Raw genomic sequence first — 18,043 nt, forward strand, 5'->3', positions numbered from 1 at the left:
GTGAAAAGTAACTAAGTAAAGAAAGTAAGTATGACGGCACTAGATCCTTAAGGACCAAACCGGTGGTGCTGATCTCCGTTTCGTGGCCCTTCAGCCAGGAAGTGCAATGGGGGGCTGGAGGCCAGCCATCCTGTGCTGTCGCACACCTTTCCTGCTTACCATTCCCAGATTTCTCCGGGTACCCATTTAGAGCTGGGTCGACTCTGGCAGAGCTTAGAGTCACGCCACTGACCCCCGTCTCAAACCAGATAACTGACTACGCCAGGGATCGAACCCATTCCCCTTGGACAAAGAATTCTCAAGCCAGCGTGCCAACCACTTAGCCAGGACGACTTAGTAAAGTGAAAACAAATACAATGAATCTTTTAACTGCTTTTTGACTTTCAATTCCCAATCGAATGAACCCCCTTAAAAGTTTCAGCGACAACTCCTTCTATACGAAGTGCTTTGATAGACCCCCACCCAAAAAAAAAAAAAAATATAAAATGTGCCCACACCGCTTTTTACTTAAAGAGCACTAATAGAGTGGCCAGTGATTGTTTAACGGTACATGGGAATGTGTCCTTTTGACATAAAATGAGCCATCCTGTGCTGTCGCACACCTTTCCTGCTTACCATTCCCAGATTTCTCCGGGTACCCATTTAAAGATGGGTCGACTCTGGCAGAGCTTAGTCACGCCACTGACCCCCGTCTCAAACCAGATAACTGACTACGCCAGGGATCGAACCCATTCCCCTTGGACAAAGAATTCTCAAGCCAGCGTGCCAACCACTTAGCCAGGACGACTTAGTAAAGTGAAAACAAATACAATGAATCTTTTAACTCATTTTTGAATTTCAATTCCCAATCGAATGAACCCCATTAAAAGTTTCAGCGACAACTCCTTCTATACGAAGTGCTTTGATAGACCCCCCCCCCCAAAAAAAAAAATTATAAAATGTGCCCACACCACTTTTTACTTAAAGAGCACTAATAGAGTGGCCAGTGATTGTTTAACGGTACATGGGAATGTGTCCTTTTGACATAAAATGAGTCCAGTTGGCAACCCCACGAGCAATACTTTATTTGTCTCAATATAACATAATTTCGTTTAAACTTTTAATCTCACTGTTGAGGGATGGACTCTCATGTCATGACTCGGGAATCGAGTGCCGAATTGCTGCTATTTCATATATACACATTTTGATCAACGTATACATTTTGACAAATTTGATTAATTTTGACAAACTTTTTATAAATTTGAAGAAACCCTACTTATAATCCCTTGCATTTTTAGGGTGCAAAAAGCAATCTCCATCCATCTTTCATCATAATTCACCCTCTCAAAGTGTTCGCCTCTTGAACACCTCTTTGTTTCAGGTTCACACTTCAAATGAAACAAACTTCCATAAATACGGCAACTCCAAGGCCGTATATATATATATATATATATATATATATATGTGTGTGTGTGTGTGTGTGTGTGTGTGTGTGTGTGTGTGTGTGTGTGTGTGTGTGTGTGTGTGTGTGTGTGTGTGTGTGTGTGTGTGTGTGTGTGTGTGTGTGTGTGTGTGTGTGTGTGTGTGTGTGTGTGTGTGTGTGTGTGTGTGTGTGTATATATATATATATATATATATATATATATATATATATATATATATATATATATACCTGTTGCCCAAAATACTTGATAAATTATATATATATATATAGATAAATTATATTGATAAATTATATAATATTTTATCTATTTTATATAATATTTTAATATTTTATATAATAATTATATAGATAAATTATATATATATATATATATATATATATATATATATATATATATATATATATATATATATATATATATATCCGTTGATTTTGAATTGAATTTATCAAGTATTTTGGGCAATAGGTATATATATATATATATATATATATATATATATATATATATATATATATATATATATATATATATATATCCGTTGATTTTGAATTGAATTTATCAAGTATTTTGGGCAATAGGTATATATATATATATATATATATATATATATATATATATATATATATATATATATATATATATATATATATATATATACCTATTGCCCAAAATACTTGATAAATTCAATTCAAAATCAACGGATATATATATATATATATATATATATATATATATATATATATATATATATATATATATATATATATATATATATATATATATTTATATATATATATATATATATATATATATATATATATATATGTACCGGGAGTAAAACACGATATATTTGAAATACCAAAATAAAGTTCCTTCTTTAATTCGGACTCCTATAATTAAGCTAAATCTAGTTTCAAAAATGAAAAAGTCCTGAGTCAACAAAGAAAAGAAACTGCAGTCTTTGGATTTCGCTAAGACAGTGAGCAATAAGAAAAGTGCTACGCACAATATTTTTAAGGAAGTTTAAACCATAAGAACCGTGTGAACGACTAAATCATCAAAATATTTAAGACGTATTACTGGACGAGGAGTCCCGTCCTTGGGCCACATGAGCCAACGGCAGGCAGTCCCTAGAACGCAGGAAGAAAGAACTGCGTTTGGGAGTGGGGTAAATGTGCCTTTTTAATTTTAATCTCTATCCAGATTTGAAGAGATTAGTACCTTATAACTAGAGAGATTCAGACGTTTTTATTGTATTTTGGTCACCGTTATTGTCATAGAAGCGACTTGTTCCTGTACAACTAAGCATGTAAGTTAAATAAATCTGTTATCTTTTTTATCTCTGTTTATTCCATTTTATATGTCTGTATTTAGCCTATATAGCTAATTAGTTTGCCATATCGTGTGCCAAGAAAAACTTCTATTGCTACAAATGACGCGGTCGGAAATTGGAAGAAAACTGCGAACTACTTAGGTTATTAAAACTTTGTGCTTTAAATTTAATTATTGGAGAGATACAGACATATAAATAAAGTGATTAGGCCTATAACCGCTAGGCTACGATAGGAAACCCCTTATATCTCATAAGAGATAATAGCCTCCCCCAAAATAGGTTAAGTAAAATAATAAATTTGTTTTAAGTTGATATAAACTCAAAAAAAAAAATATTGAAATATTGTATATTGTAACAGAAATGGCTTTGTCAAAGGAGGAAGGTAAATGGACTTCGCTTTTAGCTGCTCTCGAATTAGCAAAACTTCGAGCAGCTTTGCTTGAACTTTGGCTATTAGAAATAAATTTGTATCCCCACAAAGAGTTTGGTACAATATAAAAAATGGAGAAAAGGCTAAATTAATAATTTTAAAATGAGAAAAAAAAAAATTAAAAAAAAAATAGTATTCAGTTTTTAACAAATAGAAGCAATTGTATAACTATTAATTTTTTTAGTGTTATTAATAAATGCAATGTAGTAGTGCCGTATATTACTAAATAATAAAGTATTTGTACCGTGAATTGAAAGAATTAAATAAAAGATAATACGGAAAGAAAAACAAAATCTAGCTGGACCGATAAAACGTTGGTAGAAACAGAAGAATTTTAGGCATAATAGTGGGTCTGCAAATGGGGTCTGTTATATTCCACCCCTGTTTCTTTTCCTTTCAGATAAATGACCTATTTTCGTTTCTTTAATTACATTTGTGACCCTTTTGGAAGAATACAAGTAAGGTATTTTCTACAAACTGTGTAGTATTTTCCGTAACCCAGGCAGGGTAGGAATAGAGCTCCAAGGCGCCGTCATTATTATATTGACAGGGAGGGTTATTACCTCCAAGGAGAGAGTAGAAATTTTCTATCCGTAACCCAAGGCGGGTACATTTGGCTTTAGAAAGTGGCTATTTGACCAATCGATCGCGTTACCATACCCTGAGACAGGGTATACTGTAAGTAGGGTAGTACCAAACCCGATATTTGCAGAACCGTTGGGGTAAGAGCGGGAATCTCACTAACATTAGGGCCGACAAGGGGTTCTCCCATTCGAGTAAGTGGCATAGCAATCTTTTTGCGTCATTCGAGTAAATGGCATAACAATCTTTTTGCGTCATTCGAGTAAGTGGCATAGCAATCTTTTGCGTCATTTTTTGCCTTTAAAATTAGTGACCCTGCACATACACCCCAATAAGTGGTGCCAGCGGTAGCTAGCACTACGAACATTGGCGGCAGCGGCATAATCACACATGCTAGAAAGCTTAGCAAAAGTCGCCGAAGGAAGCAAAAAAAGAAGAGTTGTTACCCAGCTGTGACTGGAACTCTGCATAAGGCGAGAAATTCGGCGAAAGAAACCATTAATCACAGAAAATTGAGGCATAGGGATAGGTCTTAAAAGGGTCTCCTTTACCTACACAGATGACCTTCACGTGAATAATGGTGTTAGAAAAAATTCAAATTCTGAAGTAGCTCCGCAAAATGAGTGAACAAGAAAATTTGAATTTTGAACCATAGCTGCTTTAGAGCCATGTAGATGTAAAACAAGCCAGTGTACATGCTTGTATACAAAGAATAATTAAAAATGCATGAATATATTTTTATTGGGTCGAGTGTCATTTGTATTGCTGGGGTCGACTCCCCTCGCACACGTTAGGTCCTCTAGTGGATAAATATCCGCGTTATTTGCGCTTATTAATTTTATCGGTTATTTGTAATGATGGCAAATATCAGACTTAACTTATTGCTTTTTTTATAAACAGATACCATTCAACACAATTAAGAAAGGGCGTCAAAAGTCTGCCCATTGTTCTTAAAAACTGCTTATTTGAAAATGTCAATTTTCTTTTTATGTTGTTCTATTTATTTAAGAGCGAGAGAGAATGAGCATATGTAGGTTTTATTTTTGTAGCTAGACATAAGACATACCTTAGTACTTCAGTTTAATTAAATCTACGTTCAATGTTTTGTTACAACAAGCATCCTTGATTGCTATACTTTGCGCACCTTAGACTAAATTAGTCTATGTTACTAAGGATTTAATTAAGTTTCAGATGTCTTATTTTTGTTAGTGTTATTTCTGTGCCCTTTCATAGGATAATAGAAAGGTTGGAACAGAAAATAACCAAATTTAGGAAGCTCGTGGTCGACTGAGAACGACAAGTGGAGTTGGACCACGTCTTGTGGGAAGCCTAGGGAGGAACTCAAGGCCCATGATTTTTTTTTGTAATTTTTTTTTGTAAACGATCGTAGGAAAGGACATTTCTCAGTCATTCAAGTGTAAGAAATTAGTATTTTTATGCCAACCAGGGCCAGTTAAAACAATACTTAAAGGTTGAATAGAAACTTCTGTGAGCTAGTTAAGTTTTAGTTTTTTTGGATCTGAATGCTTTGAAAGAGAAACAGAGAGCTTACTTTCTTATAGCTCCGAGAAAAAAAAAACTTTTAAATTTCATTATATTATATCTATGACGTATGCTGTCCTACAGCTCTGTGTTAAACATTAGTTTCAAAGAGAAACAAAGGCATTTATGTCTTTATCTCCTTGGCGAAAAATTTAATTTCATTAGTTTATTCCTATGACGTATACAATAACAGAGAGATCACTGTTCTATAGTTCTGTGACAAAAATGTTCTTTAATTTCATTGGTTTATCCATGGCATATCTTGTGCTCTAATTTCTGTGACATATTTCCGCAAGTCAGTCACGTTATATCTTACCTATGCTAACTCAGATCCCCTCGAATTTTCTATGAAAATTTGACCCAGGTCCAAACAAAAATTGATATCATCAAAAACAAAACAAAAATTTTTTACTTTTCGTTTAATTTATACCAATAAGAATACTGCAAGGTGATGACGGCGATATCTTTACTAATGTTCTTATATATGGATTAAGTTAAGGCAAAATCTCCTCTCTACAATGAGCATAAGAATTTTCTAAGATGTAGAATCACTGCTTAAATACCCTTCCACGTTAAGATTTAACAAAAAAATTTTTTATCAAAAATAAATCACATATGCCTAACTTGACTTAAAAATTCGATAATCTGACACTATTCTTAGCTAGAGCTTGATCTGAATCGTGTTTTGCTCTATTTTTAGGTTTTTAGTGTTTAATCTTCCTTTTTTACTTGCCGTTTTGTTCGTTTTTCTTGCTTAAAATATCAGTCAAATTCTTATTTAACTATTCTAATAATCAATTCGTACTCAATTTTTACTTTAATTATTTATTAAAATATGATTTCTCAATAAGTTATTAATTAAAATTTAATGATCTCAATAAACTATTTAGAACCTGATAATTTATTTAAGTTAGACTAAGGTTTATGTTTAACTTGAAAAGACTGTGCTTCATTTAGCGAAAAACGTTTATTTTTGTAAAAAAAAAATTTTCCTGTTTCCCCCTTTTTTTTAGTTTATGCGAAATTTATTTGAGCAACATGTATATCAAATTATCCAATTATGATATAGTGAATACTAAAGAAATTTCCTCTTGAAACCTATATTTCTTCACCCCCATTATACCCGTACAAATTTCAGCCAGTTTTCAGTATATTTTGATAGAGCGAATTTGTTTTTATTAGCTGAAGTAAACACGACTAATTCGGAGCGTCTGGTATTTTGAAAAGAAGTTTAGTTTTTAAACTATGAAATTCAGTAGGCTATACCCTTATATCTGGCAGCTTTATAAAATCAAAAAAACAAAAAAACTACCAGTACAGAAGCGTCTAATTATATGAAATATTTTATCTTAGTGCAGATTCTAATTATTTTAGGCCTACACATTGCTCATTCATGTGTTTCTTACTCGAGTAATATATGTACTAATAGCCAACTATTGGTAACTATAACCAAACAACCTATTGGTACGTTTATTTGTAGAATTTCACGGCGGATGTGAAATTGTATCTCAATAATAATACGTAAAATTTTAAAACCATTTGATCAGTTAAGATACACGGATTGAAACCCTGTGTATGTCCAATGGCGACTAAGTAAAACCCACAAGGAATTCCCTATTAATGTGAAGGTGTTTCTCGCTTAACGGATTCTAATAAGACTTTAATATAATATTTATTTATTTAGTGCTGAAGGATTTGCTCAAACAATAGCCTTCTAAAAAGATATTGATGTCAGTTCTTCATTATGCTTATATTCTTTGCCAAGCATTAACGGGAATCTACGAAGGCAAGCTTGGAAATCCTGCATCTAATGACCTTATTCGAAAAGCGAATACGAGGCACCAATGTTGACTTGCAATTACGGAAAAATCCTGAGACTAAGAACCTCTGCATTTCAGCCATTAAACCCGGAACCCCATGAGAACCTCTAAGCCAATAAATAGGCACGACATAAGAAAACGAGTGGGTAGAGAGGTCTCCACTCGTCCTTGCTATGTCTTGTCCCCCCATTGTAATATCGTTTGCTTTATACCGTGTGGTTATGACGCTGCACATGCGTTTCTTATACAGCACGGACTTGCGTGAACAATGCAGGCATGAAAAAATATTGTAAAAACAGACCTCAAACTTAATAATGTAGGGTAAATTATGTTTATTTAATATCGATATTTTCGTTATCAAAACAAATTTGAAGACATTTCTGTTTTAAATTTTCACTGTGAGTACCAATATCAGTGTATTTATTTAATTCTGTCTCATAGCTAAGAAATTATAACCCAATTAATGCGTGAATTATTTTATACGTATTTACTTCAAAGAATATGTGATTCTGCCTCGTTGTTTTTATTGCAGGAAAGTAAATGGACACTTTGGTCATTGAGTATTACAATAATATGCGACAGTACAGATACGACCCAGTAACATCTATTTTCATCATATCTCAACGAACGAAGAGTACTCACCATGACTCCAGGCAACTTCATCCCAGCTTCGTCTACGAAAACAACAGTTACCTTCGATCGTCGTTTCTTCGACCATGAACAATATTATGTATCAGGTAACACTAAATTTGAACCTCAGTATAAAGTGCTTTAACGAACTATATAATCACATAAATGCTGAGAACCCCATCAATCAGAACAAGATAAACGCTATTTAACGATAATCGAAATTAATAGATACTTAAAGACATTTGAAGATATTTGAAACCGAAGTTGAAACAATTTGAAGTTTAATTCTGATAACCCCATCAATCAGAACAAGATAAACGCTATTTAACAATATTTGAAGTTGAAAAATACTTAAAGACATTTGAAGATATTTGAAGACTAAATTAAAGACAACTTGAAGTTTAATTCTGAGAACTCCATCGATCAGCACATGATAAATGATATTTAAAGCTAAAAGATAATTAAAGACATTTCAAGATATTTGAAGAAGAAATTAAAGATAATTTGAAGTTTAATTCTGGGAACCCCATCGATCAGCACATGATAAACGATATTTGAAGTTAAATGACACTTAAAGACATTTGAAGATATTCGAAGCAGAAATTAAAGACAATTTGAACGTTAACTCTGAGAACACCATCGAGCAGTACAAGATAAACGATATTCAACTATATTTGAAGTTAGATGATAGTGGAAGATGTTTGAAGTTGAATTTAAATACAATATATTAAAAGAGTCACTATAGTATGACGACACCCCATTTCAAAAGGCACAAATGAACAATTTTACGCGGGAATACATTCTCTATGTGCCCCAAAATCCTAAAAAATGATATGCTGAGAAGAAAAAAAAACACCAACACCTATAGTGGGAAGAATCATTTCCCAGTTGACCATTTGAACGATATTTAACGGTCATTTCCCAGTTGACTATTAGGGAAAACTTACCATGTAAAGACAACTAGACTCAAACCGTTCCATGAAGAAACCATAACGTAAGTGCTTCGAAATTTTTGCCAGGACAAAAGGAGTGAAGGACAGTAATTTACAACAGAAGGGTGTAGTACACTAAGGACAAGAAAGGTGATGAATAGATGTGAAGCTACATTAGTTACTTCCTAATAGCTTTTACAATGCAAAAATCTCAATAGTGAAAGTGTTTTAATGTCATCTGTGAATATGTTGAACCAAATATTGTATTTTATAAGTCATTTATGTATGTACAACAAGTGTAATTAGTTTTAACAATATTATTTTATTAATTTAACGTTGTTTATATATTATTTAGTACATAATATATAAATAAAAATCAAAAAAAAAAACTAATGTAAGTTTATAATAGTCCAAAACGTATTGCAAATTTAAGATAATCAGCTTTTTATAGAGAAAAAAAAAATCTTTAGTATATTAGCTAACCTATAAACAAAAATAATCTTAGTCCGGTAAATGAATTTTAGATAGGGATGTAGAATAAAATAAGAAAAATAATCGAAAAATTTTAAAACTCCTGATGGGCAGTAACTAATGACGGGGCGTCATTATTTCATGGGAAGGGTGATATGTACCGGGAGTAAAACACGATGTATTTGAAATACCAAAATAAAGTTCCTTCTTTAATTCGGACTCCTATAATTAAGCTAAATCTAGTTTCAAAAATGAAAAAGTCCTGAGTCAACAAAGAAAAGAAACTGCAGTCTTTGGATTTCGCTAAGACAGTGAGCAATAAGAAAAGTGCTACGCACAATATTTTTAAGGAAGTTTAAACCATAAGAACCGTGTGAACGCCTAAATCATCGAAAATATTTAAGACGTATTACTGGACGAGGGTTCGCGTCCTTGGGCCACGTAAGCCAATGGCAGGCAGTCCCTATAGCGCAGGACGAAAGAACTGCGTTTGGGAGTGGGGTAAATGTGCCTTTTTAATTAGAATCTCTATCCAGATTTGAAGCGATTAGTACCTTAGAACTAGAGAGATTCAGACAAATTAATTGTATTTTGGTCACCGTTATTGTCATAGGTGTGACCTGTTGCCGTACAACTAAGCATGTAAGTCAAATAAACCTATTATCTTTTTATATGTGCTTGTTTCTCTTATATGTCTGAGTCTAGTCCGTTAATGGGTAACTAGTTCGCCAGTCTCCATGGTAAATGCTCCCAAAGGAATCTGATCTCCAGATAGCTCAAGAAAGAAGAAGCCATAATTGTATGTCTACATATTCAATTTTCCCTCATTAATTGAGGGCGGTGCTAGCCTAGTTGACACAATCTCCATTGCCATAAGTGGCGCTATCGGAGAAGTCTCTATCCCCACGAGCACATCGTTCCTATTACTACAAATAATCCTTCAATGGTACATTTATATATATATATATATATATATATATATATATATATATATATATATATATATATATATATATATATATATATATATATATATATATATATATATATATATATATACCTATTGCCCAAAATACTTGATAAATTCAATTCAAAATCAACGGATATATATATATATATATATATATATATATATATATATATATATATATATATATATATATATATATATATATATATATATATATATATATATATATATATATATATATATACCTATTGCCCAAAATACTTGATAAATTCAATTCAAAATCAACGGATATATATATATATATATATATATATATATATATATATATATATATATATATATATATATATATATATATATATATATATATATATTATATATATATATATATATATATATATATATATATATATATATATATACCTATTGCCCAAAATACTTGATAAATTCAATTCAAAATCAACGGATATATATATATATATATATATATATATATATATATATATATATATATATATATATATATATATATATATATATATATATATATATATATATATATATATATATATATATATATATAATATCCGAACAAAATTCTAGATACGGCCTTGACCTATTCATTGTTGGCCTTAGGGTACCTGTTACAACATATATCTTCTTCTTATCGTGAGAAGGAAGCAAATGCAATCATCTCCTATTCAATATTCTCTATAAAATATTTCTTTTTAAACCCCCTTTCAATACAACAGATCCCTCCAAAGTCATTACAACTCAAATATATGGTACAAAAATCGTGTTGTTTATTCTTTTCAGTGCCTTATCGTATCTGAATTTCCAGATACCACAAAATTTGTTCAAATCCTAGTCCAGGTCCAGCTCTAATCCTAGTCACCTTTCCGATTTCAAAAAAAAAATAATCAGAATTTAGAATAACACTTTAGAACAACTTAAAGTACCATGGAAAACGATGTAAAATTAAACTACCATGGAAACTTAGAACAATGGAAAACGAAATATAATTGTTTGAATTGGTCAAGAGGCACCTTACATAACAATAAAAGACTTGAGTTGAGAAATTAGGAATTCAATTTTGGATCAAAAAGAGTAAACAGTTTTTGGTAATAGTAAGCGCCGAATTTTACAAAAAGAAACACGGGGGACAACCCAAAACAAACCAAAAACATATGGCACCAACCACCCTAAAAAGGTGTAGCTTCCCTTTGAAAGTGCAGGGTGAATCAGGGATAGTCCGACGGTGGGGTAAGTCCGAAACCGACCTTCAATTCGCCTATGGTCCATTGTATCTTTGAGACGCTTTCATATTTTCTTCCATATTAGTAGCAGTAGGCAACAGTACCATCAACTTCCGGCAGAGTTAGCACGGCTTCCGTTCAGAAGGTTTTGAAGTTTTTTGGAGGGCGTTTTTTTAGGAACACAGGTAACTGACTTTACTTTAACTTATGCAGATTATAAAGTAAGAAAGATAGAGAATTTTTTTCATTTTTTTGAAACTAGAAGATCAAGAACATCTTCCTGATTTTATAAACAAGCTAATGTTATTAGTTGAAGAGATAAGAGGGGTGTCGGTCTTACGCCCCGAAAAAGACCATCTGGGGAAAGTCCGACATGTCGGACTTACCCCTATAGGGGAAATTTGGCAGGGGGGTCAGACTTACCCCATGTTACCAAAGATCAATATTTTAAATGGTAGAACAGATTATAAGCTTTCGATAATATGGAGTAACCATCCTTAGATGGCTCTACTTGCTTAGTGGAATGTAGTGTTGTGTTGATCATTCATGTATTGCAGTTCTGTGCCTGCTTTCATTTATCTTTTTCCTTTGTCATTGTTTTTCCCTCTTAACCTTTACTTGGGACCCGCCGTGCAAAAAGTGGGGTAGCAAAGTAGAAATGCTACTTGGCAGGTATCAAATTTGTTGGCAGATTTTGTCTGAAAATACCCTTTTTATATATAAAAATAATTTTTGCTCAAAGAAAAGCTGTCAAAACACAAGTTGTGTTCCGCCGTGCAAAAAGTGTGATAGCATAGTAGCAATGCTACTTGACAGTTTTCATGGCCTAGTAAAATTTGTTGGCAGATTTTGTCCAAAAATACCTGTGCTTCGACTATCCCCAAGTTTTTGGGAATTTCCCCAAAAATCTGTCTTCTCAAAGACATTCTCGAAATCGGTTCTCCAAAAATCCCTTTTTGTTTAGGGTTGCCACCCCTAGTGATTTATCACTGATGACAATCCACCCCTAGTAACTTATGACTTTCACTGAATTTGACATAATTTTTTCACTACTTTCAAAAGTTTATGTCTCAATTATTTACTACACATCAAAACAAGACATAGGTCATTGAATTACTGACCTTTCTTCCTATCCTAGTAAAAGTATACTGACATTTTTATAGTTGTAGTATAGTGATCAATGAGTATTAAGCATGCAGTTGGGTGTGTATTATTTTTATAATTCCAATATCGTTGGAGTGTACAACTCAATCCATAAGCTATCAGCAGTAAGGTATATACAGTATAGGCTACTTAAGACTTTGAATACTATACACCGTAAGCAGTATTAGAGTAAATATTATACAGTACTTTAATATGATTAGATATGATTCAGAAAACTATTGATATTTCTAACTGCAAGCTATACTAAGTTACATTTGTTACTTTTCTGCAAATTTTACCTATGGAAATACTTTTTGCTCAAAGAAAAGCTGTCAAAATACAGATTACGCTGTTAAAGTGTTGGCAGCTTTTGGAATTCTGCTACTGGCAGTTTTGAAACTTTTTGCACACCTGCTTGTGACAGGTTTTCGAATAAATTCATCAATTCATTCATAATTCCCCTACGAATAAATTCATCAATTCATTCATAATTCCTTTGTCTTTTCTAGATGCCTAGAAATTATGTTCGGAAAACATAACGCGGGGTTGGAGGAACATATGATGCAACTCAGCTACAAAACGCGCAAGCAGACATATCTTCAATGAGAATCTCTATACTACAGGCTTCCAAAGTGTTTCAGATACCGCGTACTACCTTGCATGACCATCTTATGAAGAAGACAGAAGTTAAAAAGCCAGTTTGTCGTGTAGGGAGGAGCCAAGAAATTCCTGCTGAAATAGAAAAGGATATGGTTCAGGGTCTCCGAATACTTGAAAAGTGGGGCATAGGTCTCAGCAAGCAGGAATTTCTTGACCAAGTCCAAGACTATCTCATCAAGAATAAAGTTCAAACAAGATTTAAGGACAACCGACCTGTTCATGACTGGTGGGTGCGGTTCAGTTGCCGAAACAAAATTTCACTAAAGAAACCAGAAAGGATAGAACACAAAAGACTTTTGCAGCAATCTGACCCCTTCATAATGTATGGTTTTTATGAGCTGTTGCATGAAACTGCCACCTCGATGGATATTCTTGACAAGCCCCAGTGCTGGTTCAATTTGGACGGGACATCTTTCTGCAGAGATCCTGGCAACATAAAAGTTGCTGGAGCGGAAGGCTCACCAGCCACTCGTAGAACAGATGGTAATGGACGTGAAAATACAACTATCTTGGCTTGTATCAATGCAACGGAGAAAAACTCCCACCTTTAAAAGTTTTCTCTGCAAAGAATACCTGGACCTCATGGATACCTGTAGATGAAGCTTACTCTGGTGCATCTTACTCATCTACCAAGAAAGGGTGAATGACGTCTGATCTCTTTATGAACTGGTTTGAATTCCAATTTCTTCCTCATGTGAACGAAAAGGCACTTCTCATCTTAGGTCGACATGGCTTACATCTTTCTCTGGCTCTTGTCATACTTACAAACCAGCCTAAAAAGGTTTAGCTACTCTTTGAAAGTGTAGGCTAGCTTAGTTAACCTGCAAATTAGTTTAACTACCGCTGCCGAAAGCACATTTAGCAAACTCGAGTTTGTTAAGAATTTGCTGAGAACTGCCATGGTTGATTCTCGACCAGAATCCCTCATGTTCTTGGCGAATGAGAAAGACCACCAATGCCTCTGACTTAGACAGTGGCATTCAAGGTTATACAGCGAGGGTCTACTATGAAGAAGAGGTTATTACACACTTAACTGTTCTTAGATACGCATTTGCGTATAAGGTGTTCCGTTTTAGTTTCTTGTTTGTCTCCATAGATAAGTTGAAACAAGGTTAATATATAATAAATTTTCACGAGTCTTATAATGGGATTTAAGAGTCATTTAAATGAGGAGATCTCCCCCTGGCCTGGATTCTTGGAGCTACCTCTGGGTAGTAGTGGCTGCAAAAACAAAAACTAAAAAATCAGAAGTTGATGAAAATCAGCAAAAAAAGCAAAAACAGCTGTCTTTTGGAATTAATAGGTTGTTAAGGCTTGAATTATTACGGACAGAAACTTTGTCAAATCCAATTGATTATTTATTTATTTTCAAGGAGGAACCCGGCAACACCGACAGAAATTGTTTTACTGTCCTAATTACTACATCATTTCAAACAACCAAAAGAAAAATCTCATAGAATCGTTATTTCCGGTTATAAATAAACCTAAGAAAGTGTTGCCGTTAAGTAGTTAAACTACCGTTGGCTGCAAGTGAAACTAAATTTTTGCTTATTTATTTTGACAGTTTATCTGGCCAAATGGAAACGTGATACCGTCCTGAGACTTTCATAATTTGGAAACAATCAAAAGAATAATAACAATTTTCAGGTACGTATAGACCTAAGATGGATCCACAGGGCCAAACTGTATTTCTTTTAATGCAGAACCGATTTTAGGGCGAAGACAGAGGGGGGCACTTAGGCCTGGCGCAGATATTTTAGGGGCGCAAAATTTCAAACAAATAATCTAACGGTTATAATTATTTTTTATTTTTTTTATTTTATTTATATTAAATAAAGTAAAGGGAACAGATAATAAATGAAGATAAGTAATAATTAATTAATTAATAAAATAAAAATAAATAAAAAGTAATTAGAAGTAATTAAATGACTAAATAGTTCAAACGATAAGCAAAAAGTAAAAAATAAATTAATAAATTGAAATTTTTTTTAATAAATGCATTTTTTTTTTTTAGTATTTCTGAGAGATAGGGCGCAAGAGAGACCAGAACCACCGCTGTTTTGATGCCTTTTTCAAAAGCCCTTATAAAATACAGGTTTTAGCTTCTTTCAGAGGCATCAGTTTCGTTTCAGAGTTCAGTGAGGTAACACCAAAATTGAATTGGATATTATTCCTGTCTGGATTTATTTTGGTGAGGTCATAATTTATTCCAAGTGAGTTATTGACCTGAGTTAACTTTAAGAGGATTATCAAATGAAATCTATTTTACTTTTAGTTTGACGTATATTTTGATATTTATTAATTCAGTATTTTTTCTTGAATTAATATTGAGGCCGTTATATGTTTACGGTAATTGTTTGTGACAGGAAAAGCCCTGACGAGACATCTAATCATAGGTCCTCTCCGGGTTGGAGTTTTTTTCAAAACTCTTTTCAAAAGACACCTGAGGAGGATTTTACCAAAAGACTCTGTCGGGAGTTTTTTGATGTGATTACAGTTAATAAAGTTGAGAACTTGGATTGGAAAATAAATATACCTGAATCAATTCTCCGACTGCACGAATGGAACAATGTACCTTGAATTCATTTTAGTGACTTTATTTATTTGTTGAAATTTGTTGAACGTAGCAACACTTATGCGTTTATGTTTGTGATAAACTAACCTACAGAGGTGCCATGTCTCCCTACAAATGCTTGTACTTCTTTAGTCTCTAAGTTTAACAAATTGCATAAAGTGGTAGTTGAAATGTCAGAGGAAATTGACAACTATCAGTTGAATTTTCCCCAACTACCCAAACATATCCCAGCAGCTAACGCTCACGCGACAATTAGCGTCTCTAAAGTGCCTTAATATCTGTCTGATCTGATTTAATACAAATCTGTCCTCAATCAAACAGTTGTGCGTGAATAAGTTTGTAGTATGAAACTTTTTAATGACAGATGGTATGTCATTATTGATAAATCTGCAACTGATGGTTTGTGTACATCGGTTCATAACTTTATTTCCTGTGCAATAGTTAATACAGAACGTCAGGACTTTTTTGGGATTCTCAGAGTTTTTCCATTTGATGTCGATTAGTCAGTTGTTGATAAACTGCAAGGTATATTAAATTAAATTCGATTGGGCCAGACTATGTGATTCAAGCTTGAATTTGGAGACTCTTTCACTCATTCTGCTTATTTCAAAGAAGGGATTAAAGTTGGATATGAATTTTTCGAATTCACGATCTTGAGGATATACCTAAATGCTGCTTCAAGTGCCGGTCACGAGAGCATTTTCAAAGTACTTACACCAGCAATGTCCCGAAATTGGTCAGATATTCTGGACCACATCTTTCTACTAAGGACATTCCTTGTACCGTTTCTCCCACATGTGCTAACTGTGGTAAAAATAATGCTTCTTATAGACCGTCCTGCCCCATATCTAAGGAATTAATGTCTCGCTCCCACTTTTTGGAATGACTTCGAAATCTTCCATAATGCTGTTTAATATGAATGTAACAAAGAATAATAGTTTAGTTATTGATAAACTCTACAAGGATTTTGGTTTCATGTGTTTAGAGGAACATCTTCATACAGGCTTAAACATTAGCGATTTAGGTCGTAGCCTTCATCATGGTTTGTTTTTTACTACAGCCAGAACCACTAGAGGCCACCCATCCGGCGGGCTAGCTTGTGGTTTTTAAGCGCAATCCTAATTTGGTTTCGCTGGGGATGTTTTACTCGAATGAGTTTTTGGGCTGTTCGTATTGGCACTACAGTTTTAATTAATTCTTATTTGCCTTATGATAATCGTCCTTTCAAGTCAATGGCAAGGTACGCAAAGACTAGTAACACGTCCAATTTTTTAATAGAATAAATTCTTTCTATACCTAGATACCTTATAATTATTGGTGACTTTAAAACAAATACGAACAATTCGACAGTTTGAAATCATTCTTTGTCAGACTGCCTTCATTATTATCATATGATGCGAGAAGATTATCCGTTTTCTTATATTTAAAATTCAGACAGTAAGAGTAATGTTGATCAAATTGTTTTCTCACCTAGTATGATTGCATCAACAGCGTTAGCGAACGCTGAATAGAAAGAACTGTGCCATTTCCCTATTTTAATTCCCTTGCGCTGAACATAAACCCAGTAAGTACGTGAAAAGAACCCTTGTCTTCACAATGGTTCGAAAAAAGTAATCCGAAGAGAGCTGATGTTCCTCTCTATGTGTTTGTTATAGCAAGCCTACGATATGTTATACGAGTTTCCTACAATCTACATCAGAGTTCTATGCGGTAAACTTGAAAAAGGGATATAGACTACTCTTGCAATTAAATAATTAAATGTCTAAAAAATGTGCAGGCTGTTACAGTACCACCACAACGTGGTAGATGTTGTACGCAAAACCTATATGGTCTTTAGATACTAATTTAAAGAGTTTGAAAAATGAATCATAATTTTGGTCAAGATTCTGGAGTGAATTTGATAAACCGCCTTGTAGAAGTACATAGGACCTTAGGCGTGATAGGCGTAATGAATATAATAAAAATCTTGAGTCAATGCGTTATCGGGGTATGTATTTTCCTGTGTTAAAGAGAAATTGGCGAAAAGTTATTAGTTCTTAGTCGATTAGAAATGATGTGCCAAGTAGTGATTGACTTCCTACCTCTGCTCGGAATGGCCATTACTCGTCTGTTTTTTCGAATATTAACTAACATAAGCATTCTTAGCACAAACATTCTATTTATGTCATTTTTAAGCACCCCTCTATCTCAATATCTTTGTGTCACCATTTCTCTTTCATGCATAATTGAAGAAATTCATAAACTTAAATCAGATAACGTTGATAATGATGGTATA

The 18,043-nt window shown here is 33.4% G+C and overlaps 1 protein-coding gene across 1 annotated transcript in view; it reads right to left on the bottom strand.

Annotated features, from left to right (window-relative positions):
* The window catches only part of CSN3 (COP9 signalosome subunit 3), a 308,395-nt gene that overhangs the window by 159,068 nt on the left and 131,284 nt on the right, over positions 1 to 18,043 (bottom strand). The window lies entirely within an intron of this gene.

This window comes from Artemia sp. Qi Xiang Cuo, chromosome 17 (genome assembly GCF_049724085.1).
Source record: "Artemia sp. Qi Xiang Cuo chromosome 17, ASM4972408v1, whole genome shotgun sequence".
Classification (NCBI taxonomy): Eukaryota; Metazoa; Arthropoda; class Branchiopoda; order Anostraca; family Artemiidae; genus Artemia; species Artemia sp. Qi Xiang Cuo.